At 30.1% G+C, this 17,155-nt stretch overlaps 1 protein-coding gene across 1 annotated transcript in view; it reads left to right on the plus strand.

Annotated features, from left to right (window-relative positions):
• The first annotated feature begins 1,596 nt into the window (after positions 1–1,596).
• The window catches only part of LOC142331313 (uncharacterized), a 101,235-nt gene continuing 85,676 nt past the window's right edge, over positions 1,597–17,155 (plus strand). The window contains exon 1 of the mRNA XM_075377133.1: positions 1,597–1,975. The gene's annotated coding sequence lies outside the window, so the exon portion shown is untranslated. The remainder of the gene's footprint in view (positions 1,976–17,155) is intronic.

Raw genomic sequence — 17,155 nt, forward strand, 5'->3', positions numbered from 1 at the left:
AAAACAGAAATTTGTCCTCGAATTTATTTTCAAAATTAGTGATCAAATTAAATCTCATCTAATTCGATTACGTATGAAATTCAAACTATCCAAATTAAAAGATAAAAGAGAAAATTATTAATTCATTAAAAAACTCTTAGCATAGTTAAAGTTATATTTTTTAGATGTTCAATATCTTTCGGCGGAACGGTCAAGTATGGTCAAATTCGTGTGTTTTCGGCTGAAAATAAATCGAATAACTATGTAGGTAACTTGGTCGATTCCATTTCTTCTATAGGGATCCCATTTTAATACGAGATATATTGCTTTTATCCTACAAAAAATTCTACAGGATGAATTTAGTAAGATACGAAACACTCACTATTAACAATACTATTTAAAAATAAGTGGTGATATATTTTGCTCATCCATCTCTTTCGTTGAGATTTAATATATATATGGTTTGCAAAATAAATTACCTCAAGATAAGTATGTTTAGGCATAAAGTTTTATGTAGAAAAAAATATCTTATATTGAAATATTAAAAAAAAATCATGTCGTAGGCAAATGATCAAACGAATGTTTAAGCTTGGTACAGTGTGTTTTAATTTAATTTTCTGCGTAGAGTTGAAGATGGAATTGTCCATAGAGTTCCATGTAGATAAAGTCATGCTTGCTCCTAAATAATCTTCTTTTTTTTAAAAAAGAATGACCACTAATTTTGAAAATAAATTTTCCTGTAGAAGGAAAATGATTGCATGAAAGTTCAAGTTTGACGTTTTGATTTCATTTTTTGCATTTGATGAATGTGGAGTTAATAAAAATTAATTTATATTGAAATAAAAATGAAACTGCGTAAAAGGATTATGATCGAATGAAAGTTTAAACTTGACAGAATGTGTTTTTATGTAATTTTTTGCATACAGTTGAAGTTGGAATTGTCCATAGAGTTTTGTAATAATACTATCGAAAACTATTTTATGATGCGAAATAACGCGTGAAGGTAAAAACGTTTTGGAATCTCAGCAGTATTTTAAAAAAGTTGAACACATCATTCCGGGAAAGTTTTTACATTATAGACTTCTCAAAAATAATAATAGTTGTAAAAATTGTACGGAGAGTTGAAATAACCAAATTAAAAATATATATTTTTTTTATATTTTGTAATCATTCCGTAATTAAAATTCTATTAACTTTAAAGTATGCACGAATTAGAGCGATGCAGTTCGTGTGTAAGACTAAAATAAGAATTTATTATGGCAATGGGTTTTGAAAAGTATATAATACAATCTCTAATGGTATTTATTATTTGTACAACTTAATAATTTATTTTTATAAATACCTGATGCGGAAGCATAATTTTTTTATTAATAAATAAATCTATGCCGTAGGTAGCCTATACCGGAAAATAATTGCATTTTTATAACCAATTTTATAGATAATACGATAACACTGTATTTCAATTAAACAATATAACATCGCTTTTTTGTTTTGTCACTAGGAATGCTTTTTTTACGCATTATCTGAAGTGTAACTTGGCGGACATTACAAGGTCATCGCTCCGGCTGGCAAGCTCAATTACGTCCATTGGTACAATATAGCCTACACCGCACAGCATTTGCTATGTTCTGTTCTCTTCTCGTGCGCGGCTTGTTGTCTGCTTTATAGTTCTCTCTTGTGTTCTTCATAATATAATTGAGTATGGCGATGAGTGGTTGGTTATTATTTATTAACTAAATAACATAACTTCTACAGCTGAACTGAATTTAGTCGGAGTTATACGTTTGACGGAGTCGTTTCATACGTTTGAAAAACAAAAACATTTTTGTTAGTTTTTATTTGTTGAAATAATAATTTTAAATCGCGAATTATTTAGTTTAACAAAAAAAAACCGCTAATTATATATTTAATGTTTAAATTTAAATTGGTATTTTATTTAAATTTTTGTAATTATTTCTGACATTAGAATAAAATTCGCTACATTTTACCTTCGCTGGTAAGTAATATTTACATTTTATAAATTTATAGTACATTGCTCAAAGATTGGCTTAATCCCTAGTTATAAAATAATGACTTGAGATATTAAACTCCATATCATAGGTTTTACGATCAAACATGTTTTATTACTTTTATTCAATTTCTGTTGTTCTACATAATACAAGAATAAGTTAAACGCGCATTAAAAAAATAAAACTATTTTTTTTTTAAATTAAAAAAAAAAATAATTGTTTGAAATTTCTTTAAACAAGAGAAAATATTTAGATTTTTTAAAATTAATATTTATATTAAATTCACAAGGTTAGTTTGAAAAAAAAAAATTAAGAATTTTTTCATTTTAGTTTGACATTTTTAATTAGTAAATGACTATTATAACTTACGTTTATACAAGTAGGATTATTATTACAAATCATACAGTGTTGTTAATTGAATCTGTAAAACAGAAATACAATTTTTACTTTCTATATGAATCCTACTAGAAGTATCATTAATTTTATATAAATATAAATCTAAACATAATGGTAAATTTTGTTAAATAACTTAAAATTTTGTACCCTACATTGTTGTCAGGCTGCTCTCGTTCGGAGTTTATACGACAAAGAACGAATCAATAATGTAAAAGGTTAACCTTTTATAAACTTTATACACTTGACCCATTTAGTTACAGAAAGGAAAACAACGTTTAATTTTACGTCAAACCTGTGGATTTAAAATCATCACAATTTAATTTTTTTAGTATTCCAAAAAGGTTCAAAATGTTATTAACCCATTCGTTTCCTAAAAATAAATATTTAATATCTCATCAAAAAAAATTATTAAATGACACAGAAATATTAGGATATAGTACTGTTGGACCGAGATTTAAATTTACGATAAATTGTGCTAATAGACTTACAAAAGTCGTTTATATTAATTTATCTGCCAGTAAAATTTTTAAATGTTTATAGCAAAACTAATAAAATTTTTAAAACCTATATTTTTGACATTTAATGAAAATTTAATAAAAATCTTCTTCTTCTTCTTCTTCTTCAGCTCCACGGTTTCAAACAATATGACATTTATAAAATAATGTTCCACTTACCAACAGTTTTAAAAGTATATATCCGAGTACTTTCAGAGCCGTTACTCCATCATCAGGGATTTCCCAAAAATTCAAATTCAAGTATATAATTGTATTTAAATTAAAATTGTTACGTTCATAATAGTCGGTCGTCAAGAAATAAAATTAAATTGTACGTCAATAAGACCGTAACGTCATGTTCATAAGATGTTTGCGACTATTACAATAGTCGCATCATATGTTACGTTCATATTACGAACGTAACAATTTTAATTTAAATACAATTATACATTTGAATTTGAATTAACATCTTTTGGGAAATTCCTGATGATGAAGTAACGGTAACGAAAGTACTCGGATATATACTTTTAAAATTGTTGCTAAGTGGATCTTTATTTTATGCAATTGTACTAATACCAACGATGCCAAATGTTTAGTAAATTAAATTGGACATGTTCCGGTACTGATCTCTTCTTCTGTCTTTCCAGATCTCTTTTCTCTAACGCTTATAAATCATTTCATATACTAATTGGAAAATCTTTTGCTTTACCTGTTACCTTTATCTTTTATTATAGCAGAACGTCAGTAATTTAGATTGATAAAAAAACCAAAGAATCAGTCTGGCATAACATCTGTAAATATTTACAGAACATAAGTATTTCTGAATTAAATAAAAAGGAAACTACATTTCTTTAATCTCTTTAAGCAAAAATAAAAATAAAATGTGACATAACTGGATTTTTAATGAGTCAAGATCTTTATTGTTTACGTAATTAAAAAAAATCATGGAAACAAATTGTGGCCTTTTTAAATGAAACACAAATTAAAATGATAAAATTCGAACTAAAGGATATTGGATGAAATGATTAAGTCTTTTTAATCCAATTCTCCGATTTGAAAACTGTAGAGAAAAAAAGGAGAAAAAAAACAACGATTGTTTAAAAAATGGTATTAGAAAAAGTCTTTCCAGTTTTAGATAAGAATTATACAATCCATACAAGATACTTGTGTTGGTAAGAATGATTCCTACGAGGTTAATGAGATCAACACTGGACTTTTTCATTCTGAAGTTTTCCGTATTTTTGATACGTGGGGTAAGTTCGCCGAAAAAAAAAGAAAAAACTGAATAAAAAACAAATAGAGATAAGTGTTGTTGCAAAAAAAAAAAATTAATTAAAGAACAGTACTGCAAAAAATCAGGAATTATGTCAAATATCTTTTCATTTGTTAAGAAAAATTAATTTTTCATTACCTTTGAAAAAAAACTTTTGGAATTTTAAAATACCTTATAAGTATTGGTTGTCTACTATATAGTACTTTAAAAATTTAGTTTTTACAGATTATCATCTTATTGTGCTAAGCCACAAGTTTTTTTTCTTCAACCGACCATTAAAAACATGTAATACAACTAAATGTTTTAATTACTCATACTTTACTACAATTAGTATAAATACTTATTATTTTGTTTATCTACTATTTATATTAAAAAAAACCGACAAAACTAAAATTAGAACTGACCAAGGTTGTACATTAAAATTATTGAAGTAGATATATATGCCTACTTTATTCTGGAGGGGGAAATGATTATTAATTTCTAACGAATAAAATTTTGATTTCTTATATTTTGTACATTTGGGTGGAATTTCTTTCATTACATAAATATTTTATTTCTGTGGGAAAAAAAGCCTGATGTGAAAACCACATGACTTCCTTGTACGCCTATTAAATTACATATAAACATTGTTTTAAAATGAAAATACATGCAATTTCAATTCATTAATAACTTCTGTTATTTTTTCATATTTTTTTTTATTGTTATAATTTAATTATATTTAGTGTAATTTTTTTTTACAATCAGAGGTTAATAATTATTGATAAATCAATATATTTAAATTAGAAAAGTTTAAAAAAAGAAAATGAAGTCGGGTTCGTACCGATGTGTCTTCCCCTTGTAAGATCCAAATATTTCATTAATTAAAATTTTACTTGGCTATAACTCTGGACAGTAAAAATAAGTACCATTTATGTTATATCGTTTGAAAATCTCTCAATGACGGCTTATTATTGCAGTTAAGAAAAAGTCCAAAATCCAATTTTTTTCTATTTTGGGCTTTCTTGGACTATTTTTGGTCTAGTAGATTCCAAACAAAAGGAAATGTGCACAACTAGATGTTACAACAGTCCTAAATCCAAAATTTCAACATCCTACGACTAATCGTTTTTGAGTTACGCGAGATACGTATAAACATACGTACGTACAGACGTCACGCCGAAAATAGTCAAATTGGATTCAGTGATGGTCAAAATGGATATTTCTGTTGAAATCTGAAAACCGAAATTTTTCGCGATCACAATACTTCCTTTATTTCGTACAAGGAAGTAAAAATGAGAATATTATGGGATAAAATAAAATATAGAAAGATAAAAACACAGAACTGAACATGTATTCATATATCTCATTTTTCTTTAATTATATTACTATTATTTATTAATATTAATTATTACTTTAATTATATTTTATAAAATTCTGATACGGACACCACAAAAAAAAAGTGATGCAATGTGGTGTCCAACACAATGCAATTGTGTAACTGTCCACTTTATTAAACAATTGCAGAATCGTATCTCACTTTCAAATGAAATAAGTTTAAATGAAGTGCAGCAAAAAATGTGTATATGTAATTTAATAGACATACAAGGAAGTCATGTGGTGTCCATATTAGATTTTTGTTATTGTACACATTTAATTGATTTATAGTGTAATTTTTAGATCAAAAGAAAGAACTGGGTCGTTATTTACAATAATTGTTCCATTTATCTAATATATATACCGAGGTGCAAGTGTCATTAATAACATTCACTTTCTCTGAGAGTAATGATTTTCATTATACAGCCAAATCTTGTGGTCAATGATGTGAAGGTGAAACTTGCACAGTGTACTGAATTACGATCAGCTAAAAAAAAATCTATATTTATATTATAGTAAAAGAAATCATTTCACCTCTCACTTACCCAAGTAATCCTGGCATGAGGTGTTTTATATTCTTGAAAAAAATGTTTATACCGACTATGGGAGTAATCATATTATTTCGCCTATTATAGTTATTATGATAAATAACAAATATGTATTACATTATAGTTTTTAATATCTCACATCTAAAGGTGGAAGTGTTCTACCAATAAATAACAGCAGATGAAATTATAGATGTCATTATTTTAACATTAGGTTAATTGTTACCTGTTGTAAATTAATTAATTGTATTGTAAGGGAAAATTTAAGAATGTTTTTTTTTTGTATTCATGATAAATTATGAGCTATTTAGAAGTATTCTGTTTACTTCTTAACCGAAGTACATTTAAAAGAAATAATAACCTCAATTTTATATGATTTGTCAGCTTCGGTTAAATTATTAGAGCTTGAATAACTGGTTTTTAGTTGGATTTGTTTCGTAAGCTCTCATGAACTAAAGTTTGTATTTTTATTTTTAATTTTTAAATATCAACGTTATTATAATGTGAAGTAATTCAACATAGCTGTTTGTATCGTTATTAAACTTTCTTGAAGGTTATAACGCAATCAATTTTTTAATACTTTTTTCAGTGTATTTATATAAACATTTTCATAACCTTCATGTAATTAAAAAAAATCATATTATTGAAAAATATATGAGTGAAACTATACATATGAACAATCGGCTATGGCTAACAGATTTTTATTTTTCCATTTACGTTGCAATGCTCATTATAAAATACACGCTTATAGTTACTCACCGTTACCTAAGGAGCAGAATTATAAAAATGTTCACTGTAATTCACACTACAAAAGTAGTATGAATTTGCGACTGTATGTCAATTTCAGTTTCATCTCTGTTTAAAATAAGATGGATCATCTATAAATTCATTTCTACAGAGAAAATAATAGAATCTCCGGCAATTTTTACTTCCTTGTACGATGTAAAGGAAGTATTGTGATCGCGAAAAATTTCGGTTTTCGGATTTCAACGAAAATATCCATTTTGACCATCACTGAATCCATTTTGACTAGTTTCGGCGTGACTTCTGTACGTACGTACAGAAAAGTTCAAAACTGAAAATGATTTTGGAATTTTTCTTAACTGCAGTAGTAAGCCCTCATTGAGAGCTTTTTAACGATATATCATAAGTGGTACTTATTTTCATTGGTTTCAGAGTTATAGGCAAATGAAATTTTCATTAATGAAATATTTGGATCTTAGAAGGGTAAGGGAATGCACATGGGTCCAAATCAGACTTTTTGCATCTCATTTTTTTTTTTAGCTTTTTTTTTTAATTTAAATATATTCATTTAACCTCTTATTGTAAAAAAAATTATGATAAATAATAGTTCAATAATAAAAAAAAAAATTATATGGAGATATCAGAAGTTATTAATGAAATAATTTGATGTACTTTTCATTTAAAAAAAAAATTATATATAATTTAAAATGCGTACAAGGAAATCATGTGATGCCCACATTAGATTTATTTTATGAAATCTTATAAATTACTACACCGGGAGATTCGAAAAGGACTTCACAAAAAGCTAATAAATATTTATTTACATAACTTAGAGATTTGGTTGAGATCTCATTTCATAAAAAAACTCATCAAATTTGTCACCCAACACATTCACTTTGGTTTGATATGGCTTCCGTTTATAATGATATACATACCACCTGAATTCGATTTTATTCCAGACTGTAGCCAGCAAGTCGGGTTACACTCTACTTACAGCTGGGGTGTTAATTCGAAGTCTTAGCTCAACAAGGTCAGCAAGAGAAGGTGGTACATTAACCCGATCTTTAATGAAACTCCACAAAAAAAACTAGCCGGGTCAAATCAAGAGCGAGGTGGCCGTGCAATTGGACCTTCACGACCGACCACCAACCTGGGAATCGAGTATCTAGAAAATCTCGGACTTCTAGGCGGTAGATGGTGTCCCGTTTTGCAGACAGTAAGACCATCTTAGTTATCATCGTCCAACTGAAGAATTAGAAAATTTTGAAATATGTACAGATAAACAATACCATTTTCGGTTGCCTCTTGAAAGAAGAAAGGGCCGTTCTATCTGGAAGAAGATCTTATCTCAACGAAGGTTTGGAGTCAAGAGAAAATTTTATGCCTACTAGGAGGCTTCCTACCGGATTCTCTACGAAAATTACGTTGAACTGCACTTTTGACTGTAAATCGTGAAACCAGAACACACAATGATTACGTTCCGCATCAGTAAATCTATTCATTTTTAACAACACTGGTGGCCGAATTTGGTGCTAATGAACTACGTGAGTCAAAACTTGATGTGTTTTGCTATGAGTTCAGGTCTCAACCGAATCTGTAAGTTAACTTAATAAAATTTTGTATGCTTTTAAATTTGTGAAGTCCTTTTTGAATCATCCGGTACTTTGCGTTAAGTTTTTCAAGTTTTCACTTAAACCCGGTTGTCGTAAGAAAAAAAACCGTGTCCTAGTCTTTTCTTGTCTGTTGTTCAATAGCTATGGAGGATTCATTCACAGTATACTACATACATATCAAAAGTGGTATGAGCGTTTCCCGGTTAACCCACATCCTTAAATTCCTTTTTATTCTGTTAGTAAATTATATATAACAAATATTTTTTTCTTTTATGCCAAAAAACAAAATTGTTCTCCAACGATAAAAAAAAAATTTACAAACACTAAAAATTTTCGAAAATTAAATAAGTATCAAAATTTAAATATTTCGGAGAAGTAATAATGCCAAACGCTCTAATAAAAGGAAGCGCTAAAAGAGTGAACGTAGAAAACGGCGTTAGCGTTTAACTTAACACGAAATTTATGTAATAAAAAATCGCTTTTACATAATGCTAAACTCCGACATTAAAACACAGTTATTCTTCCGAAGGTGTTATATGTTGCTGAGTGTTTGCAAAGATTTTCGGCTAAAGACCTTTTTAAAATAGAAAAAAGAATTTTAAGAAACATATATGAACCCAACTACCAGGACGGAATTTTTAAATTAAAAAGTGAAAAAAGTTTATTAAAATACAGAAAAAATAAGACACCATTCGGAGAAGAATATTACAGTTTTATGGGTATTTATGTAGAAAGAGCGAAAACAGATTAACAGAACAAATATTCATTTTTTATAACAGAACTGTAGAGCTGTAAAAAGTAACTGTGGTTTAAAGAAAACCACAGTCTTCTTCAAAAATCTCCAAAGAAACACGTTTAAATAGAGACCACCAGAAAAATAATCAAAAAAATCTACGTTTCCAAAGAAGAAAGATAAGAGAAATGTAGGAAGAAAAATAACAGATTAAAAACAATATTAGGAAAAAAAAAGAAGTTCCAAATTATTATGCAAACGTGTTCCTTAGGGTGCGGACGGAATATATATATATATATATATATATATATATATATATATATATATATATTGGGTGCGATTTTATATATATTGGCTCTTTTGATCCGTTTTATATAAATTTTCTTTTAAACATTATGACACTAAAAAGCTTCTATTATGATAATTAAGATTTTACTGCTCTTAAAGAATTCTGAAAATGATTCACCCTTCAATTTTTTTTTTGTTTAATGAATTAATTTAATAATTCAACACAGAAGCATTGAAGTTTGTTCGTAGAAATATGAAAATGGAATTTTGAAGCGTAAGAAAAATCCCTTGGGTGACCCGGGATGAGATGCCAAAGCGCTACCACCCGCCGATGGAAGTAGACAGATGATGATTTTCACCATCATCCGGTTTGCTGCCAGGCGATAGGTCCCTTACGCCACTGTTGTCTCCATCTAACCCAGATACAAGTCATCTCCTTCGTCCCCTCCCAGTTTCTAATTTTCATCTTATCTATAAATTTCATCATAATTTTATCATAAGAATCTGAATTTTTTTGGGTATTTTGAAACTATAAGGCCCTTTTACAATTGCATCTAAAAGATATTTACAATCAATTTCTTTAAATAAAAAAGGAAAACAGTGAGTAATAAAAAAAAAAGCCGACAACACAGTTGTAGGACTTTCCCGCCATGTGGCTTTTTTCTGATGCACGGATTGCACACAAATGAATTAAAAATATTTATCACTTTATTTATATATAATATTTTTTGTTTATTTACTTCAATGATTCTAACAAAGCGCTCGCGCATACCGTATTTCATTCGCGCGTGTGAGGCGGTACAAGCCGCTATTTTAAATACTTCTTACACTTTAAATATTATCCATTTATTTAATTCTGCATTTCACTTATAAATACAATACAGAAGACGACTTCAGCAGCTGTACGTCAGTGCTGCACTATCACCCACCAAGCTGGTCTAGTGGTGAACTCGTCATCGAAAATCAGCTGATTTCGAAATCGAGAGTTCTAAGGTTCATATCTTAGTAGCCTAAAGATAGTTAACTTTATACGGATTTGAATACTAGATCGTGGATACCGGTGTTCTTCGGTTGCTGAGTTTCAATTAATCACACACCTCAGCAAAGGTCAACCTGAGACTGTACAAAACTATACTTCATTTACACTCATACATATCATCCTCATTCTTTCTCTGAAGTAATACCTTAGATGGCTCCGGAGGCTAAACAGAAAACAAAAGTGCTACGCTATCACTCGTTGTGGTGAGAGGGTACTAATGACACACTAATTTATTTAAACCCACTTAGCCATTAGTTTATTTAGATCAATTTTAGGTGTGGTGGTGCGATTTTGCAAAAAATTTGTTTTGGAAATATTATTATTTTTTAATTTTTATCAAATGTGCTTAAGAAAAATAAGACCTTAATTAGGCGAAATCTCGAAATACTGTGAGTGACCTTGCTCTAAAGCCTCACTTCCTTGACCTTCTAAGTTGAAAACTTAATGGCATCAATGTCCCATATATAGAAGTTATCTGCCCATGTTTGGTCAAAATCGGTAGAATAGTTCTGGAGATATAAGGTGATTTAGGTAGCGACACCTAACACCGAACACAGATATGTACATATGAACATCCGGAAAATTTCCATCCGGTTTTTTGGGTTTCTTAGGTGTCAAAACGTAAAGATTCGGTGAAAACCGCATATGCCCAAATTGCAACGATTTCCCTTCTGTAGCTACAGCTCTAAACGGGAAAGTAATATATATAAAGTATGTGCGAGGTGTGTGAGCAAAGAAATGAGATTAGTAACACTGCGAGCGATCTGGCAACGCTGTTTCTACCGGTCTGTGCTAGACCGGTTTTTTCATCCCTTTTACATGCTTAGTATGAGTTTCAACTTAATTCAGCCAACACATTATTTTTGACAGCGCCATCATTAAAGTTGTCTGTTACGATAATGGAGCATCGAAATTAAAGCGACGTTGTGCAATCAAGTTTTGTGTTAAACTTAGGGAATCCGCTAGTGTGACCTTTGAAAAGTTGAAACAGGCCTATGGGGAACATTGCTTATCAAGAGCACAAGTTTCCCGCTGGCACAAATCCTTTTTGGAAGACTGAGAACACGTTGAAGATCAACCTCGCTCAGGGAGACCTTCAACTTCAAAATCTGAGAAACGTTGAGCGTGGGAGGGTTTTTGTGACATCAGACCATCGTTTAACAATAAGGTTGATAAGTGAACAGTTAAATTTAAACGCTTTCACCGTATATCAAATTTTGACAGACGAATTGGACATGCTAAAGGTTTGTGCGAAATTGCTACCGAAAAACCTCACAACGGAACAGAAGGACAGGGAGACCTCAGGGAGACCTTCAACTTCAAAATCTGAAAAACGTTGAGCGTGTGAGGGTTTTTGTGACATCAGACCGTCGTTTAACAATAAGGTTGATGAGTGAACAGTTAAATTTAAACGCTTTCACCGTATATCAAATTTTGACAGACGATTTGGACATGCTAAAGGTTTGTGCGAAATTGCTACCGAAAAACCTCACAACGGAACAGAAGGACAATCGAAGAAACATGTGCGTTGATCTTCTTGAGAGGATTGAGAATGATCAAGAATTCTTCAATCGTGTGATCACAGGTAATGATCCTGGATATTTGAGTACGACCCTGAAACAAAGCGGCAAAACGAAGAGTGGCACACTTCTCCTCGACCGAAAAAATGTCTGATGTGAGCAAATCATGAAAACATGCTGATTTGCTTTTTTGACAGCAGGAGTAACGTGCATAAAGAATTTGTTTCTCCAGGATAAACTGTTAACCAAGTGTTTTACAAAGGTTTTGAAAGGCTCAGGAAAAGAGTGATTCGCGTGAGACCAGACATAGCAGACAAGTGGATGCTTCATCATGACAATGCCCCGTGTCACACGGCCATTTCCATCAAAGAATTTTTGACCTCCCTACGGTTCCTCAACCCTATTCACCTGATTTGAGTCCTTGTGACTTTTTCGTTTTCCCGAAATTGAAACATTTCTTAAAAGGACATCATTTTGGAACTCTGGAGAACATTCAAAAGACTGTGACCGACCAGTTAAAAGTCCTATCAGTTGAAGCCTTCCAGCGCTGCTACCAGGAGTGGGAACAACGACTCTGCCGGTGTATAGCTGCTCAAAGAAACTACTTTGAAGGGGATAATATTGTTTGGAAAAAATAAAAACTTTGGTAAGTAAAAGGTCAGTCTCATTACTTTACTCGCACACCTGTTACATATATATATATATATATATATATATAAATAAAATAACTAGGTTCATTGATTAATAGAATGGAAAATAAAAAGTATTAATAAAAACAACCTCAATGCGTTAATATCTTACACATAAATTTATTTCCTTGAAGATCATTATTAAGGTTATTTGAGGTTATTTGCTTTATTAATGAAATAATAAAACAGCTGTATAAATAAATATTTGATTTGCTATTATGTAATTTATTTTTCAATAGGTAATTAATGAACGGAATTTATCAGTTTCATACTATGTCGACAATTAAGACGTTGTTAAATTTAAGTCGAATTAAAAAATAACATATATATTGCAAGTACTGGATGATTTACTATTTAAATTTTAAATACTCTTAAAAATAAATATTATCAGTTGATATACAGGAAGTTTTAATTTAATTCTCTAATAATATAAAAAAAGTCTCTATAATTGGTGTACTCTTACTAAGTTATCGAAGAAAAAAAGTAAATGATTTTAATGATATTTGAGTGATTTAAACAAAGGTAATTGTTTTGAATGAAATTTGAACGCAAAACATTCCTACATTGTTTCTCCGATAACATTTCTTGCAAAATTTTTGGATCGCCGCTTACATATTTAAAAAAAAAATATTTATAAAAAATAAAAACAGAAGTAGATTAATAAAAAAACACGTTTTACTGTTTTATATATCATAATATTTTACAAGAAAATCAAATGACATCTTTGCTATTTAAAAAATTTAGTTCAATTCGAGTAAACGAACAGAAAATTTTAAAAATTTCCTTAAAATAATATTTTTGTTGCTGTATATAATACCTATATATTTATACTTATTTATAAATATATAGGTATTATATATAGGTACCTATTTATACCTTAATAATAATTTAAGTGTTCTGCCCAAAGGCAGGTTTTCACATGGCCGCCGTCGATTGTATGTCATCCGTTTCATTTTATAGTAACTTCCCTTTATATATTGTCTACCATTTTCATTTGTCTCCGACCTCTTGCTTTCCTCCCCGTTACAAATCCCTCCAATGCCGTCACCAACAGGCAGTCATATCTCAGCCAATGTCCCAACCAACTGCATTTTCTTCTTTTTATTATTTGATAATCGCCTTCTCTTCTCCCACTCTATGAAGCACCTCCTCGTTCCGAACTCTCTCCGTCCATCTGATCTTTTCCATCCTCCTCCAAACCCATATTTCAAAGGCCTCCAATTGTTTCTCCTCTCCCTTCCTAATAGTCCACGTCTCTCTCTCCGTCCAGCTGATCTTATCCATCCTCCTCCAAACCCATATTTCAAAGGCCTCCAATCGTTTCTCCTCTCCCTTCCTAATAGTCCATATCTCTGCTCCATAAAGGGCCACACACCACACAAAACATTTCGCAAATTTTTTCCTTAGTCCCAGATCTAGTTTGCTACATAGCCCTCTCATCATTTTGCTGAATGCTTCCTTCCTAATTTATACCTTTAGGTTATAAATTAAGTTTTGTAATGTGAAACCTATAACAACAGACTTTTGTATCTCTATGTTTACATTTTTAAAAGATATACAGATAGCAGTGGAGGTAATGTTGATCAAAATAAAGGTATAATTTTTATTTTCACGTAACGTTCTACAATCATTATAATATGAAAGTATCTGTATACTGTATACAACTGTATATAGACCTTTTGAATATAGCTATATAAAGCTATACGAGATGGTGCCGTCAAGTTACAGCGACTGTAGAATAGTTGACGAGAATTGAAAAATGACGTTAACCTACCGCTCTTTAATATGTAAGCATTAAAATTTATAAATTGGAAAAAATATATATTTTAAAAATTTTTAATTGAGATATGGTAAAATTCATAGTATGAAAAATTGGGTATTATTTCGAAAGCGGACACATTGTTTAATTTCCATTTTCATAATTACTAATATGTAAATATTACTATATGTAAATTAATTATGAATTAAGTAATATTATTTAGTTTTTTTACGTCAGTCATTTGACTGGTTTGATGCAGTTCTCCAAGATTCCCTATCTAGTGCCAGTCGTTTCAATTCGGTATATCCCCACATCCTACATCTCTAACAATTTGTTTTATATATTCTAAACGTTGCCTGCCTGCACAATTTTTTCTATTTACGTCTCCCTCCAATATTAAAGCGTCTATTTCAGGATGCCTTAAAATGTAGCCTATAAGTCTGTCTTTTCTTTTAGCTATAATTTTCCAAATGCTTCTTTCTTCATCTATTTGCCGCAACACATCTTCATTAGTCAACTTATCCACCCATCTGATTTTCAATATTCTCCTAAATCACCAAATTTCAAAAGCTTCTACTCTTTTCTTCTCAGGTACTCCGATCGTTCAGGTTTCACTTCCATACAAAGCTACGCTCCAAACATATACTTTCATATGCTTTCAAAACGTTTAAATTAATTTTTGATGTAAGTAAACTGTAAGCTGAAAGCTCATTTCGCATGTCCTATTCGGCATTTTATGTCACTACTGCTTCCGTCCATCTTTAGTAATTCTACTTCCCAAATAACAAAATTCTTCTACCTCCATAGTCTTTTCTCGTCCTATTTTCATATTCAGTTGTTCATCGAATGTGAAGAATACAGAACAATTAGCTTAACTACTCATGCATCAAACATCTTACATATTAAATTGCTAATGTCTACCTCAGTGTCGTTTTAGTAATACATTTCAACTTGTCTTATCATATTTGGCTGTATACTAGTCTTTACAATAAATTATTTCAATCGTGTACTGTATGTGTTTGCTGTGCTTGCAACTATTCGTTACTTTCATCCGACATGGGTTTTATTGACTTAATCTGTGAAATTTCAGATAAACAATATGTTGTACGGTTTTTTACGAGCCTAGGAATTTTACATAATCTTAGGTTTTGCGAACAGTCATGAAATAACTCTTTTGATAAGCGACAGGGAAGATTAATGGTGTAATTTTAGCGATTTGGTTCGGTTAAGTACCGGTACGTGGCTGCAATGCAGTTAACTAAAGTTGGAAGTTGTGGTTTATTTTCTCTACGCTTAGAGTAGAAATATAGCAGTTTTAATTGCAGTTGCAATTAATTTCAGTTGATTTTATCTCAATTATATAGGGAGATATAATTTTTTTTTTATTGCCTTTTAACCTTTGTCGATGACTACGTAAGTAAATAAATGTTATATTATAGGCTTAATATCTAATTGTCTATAAGTTTTTTAATGCTATAAAAAGTTTAATCAATAACAGTGATGGTTATTTGAAAATATCTGTTGGAGGTTTATTCGATCCTAACGGAAATTTTTATCAATTTAATTTTTACTTCCTTGTACGAAGTAAATTATTGTAATGGCTAAAAAATTCGGTTTTCTGATTTCAACGGAAATATCTATTTTGACATTCCCTGAATCCATTTTGACTAGTTTTTGCGTGACCTCTGTACGAACGTATGTATCTCGCATAACTCAAAAACGATTAGCCGTAGAATGTTGAAGTTTTGGGTTGTTGTAACATATAGTTCAACCTCCGCTTTTGATTGTAATCAACTAGACCAAAAGTGTCCAAGAAAGCTCAAAATAGAAAAAAATTGGATTTTGGACTTTTTCTTAACTGCAGTAATAAGCCGTCATTGAGCGCTTTTCAACGATATGTCGTAAGTGGTACTTATTTTCATTGGTTCCAGAGTTATAGCCAAATAAAGTTATAATTAATGAAATATTTGGATCTTACAAGAGGAATGCACATCGATTCGAATCAAACTTCATCTCCTTTTTTTAATTTAAATATATTGATTTATTAATAATTATTAACCTCTGATTGTAAAAAAAATTACAATAAATAATAATTCAACAATAACAAAAAAAAAAATATCAAAGTTATTAATGAAATCAAATTTTACGTACTTTTCATTTAAAAAAAAAATTGTTTATATAATTTAATAGGCGTACAAGGAAGTCATGTGTTGTCCACATCAACTTTTTAGTGTTTAAATATATGATAAATTAGGAAACTTATTGAAAATAAAATCCTACCTGAAAAAATAAACGAAACACGCCAATTCAATATGTTTAACGGAAGAACATTAAACAAAAGATTTTAATTAGGTTTTGTTGTACCGGTTATCATTATCTGCCTTGATAATGATTATCTCTCAAGTAACCTGCCTAGGTCCCTCACATCATATCTGTCTCCATTGTCGCCTGTGACCAGCTAAACTTTTAAGTTCTTAACAGCAACGATTTCTGTTAGATTATCTACATTTAAATTTCTTTCCAGCCTCTTTGTAGTTTTTCTGGTTCTTCTAGCAATAGTTTATTCAATTTTTTTCTCTTTATTTTCAATCTCTTTTCTTTTCTTTTCTTTAATAATAATCTCAGCCGATTAGTTTTCCTATTCCGAATTGTTCTGATTAATTTTCTACTCTCATTAACTCTCTTCATTTTTAATTTTATCTCTCTTTTTAATCTTTTCCA

The sequence above is a fragment of the Lycorma delicatula genome, chromosome 10 (assembly GCF_047948215.1).
Source record: "Lycorma delicatula isolate Av1 chromosome 10, ASM4794821v1, whole genome shotgun sequence".
NCBI lineage: Eukaryota > Metazoa > Arthropoda > Insecta > Hemiptera > Fulgoridae > Lycorma > Lycorma delicatula.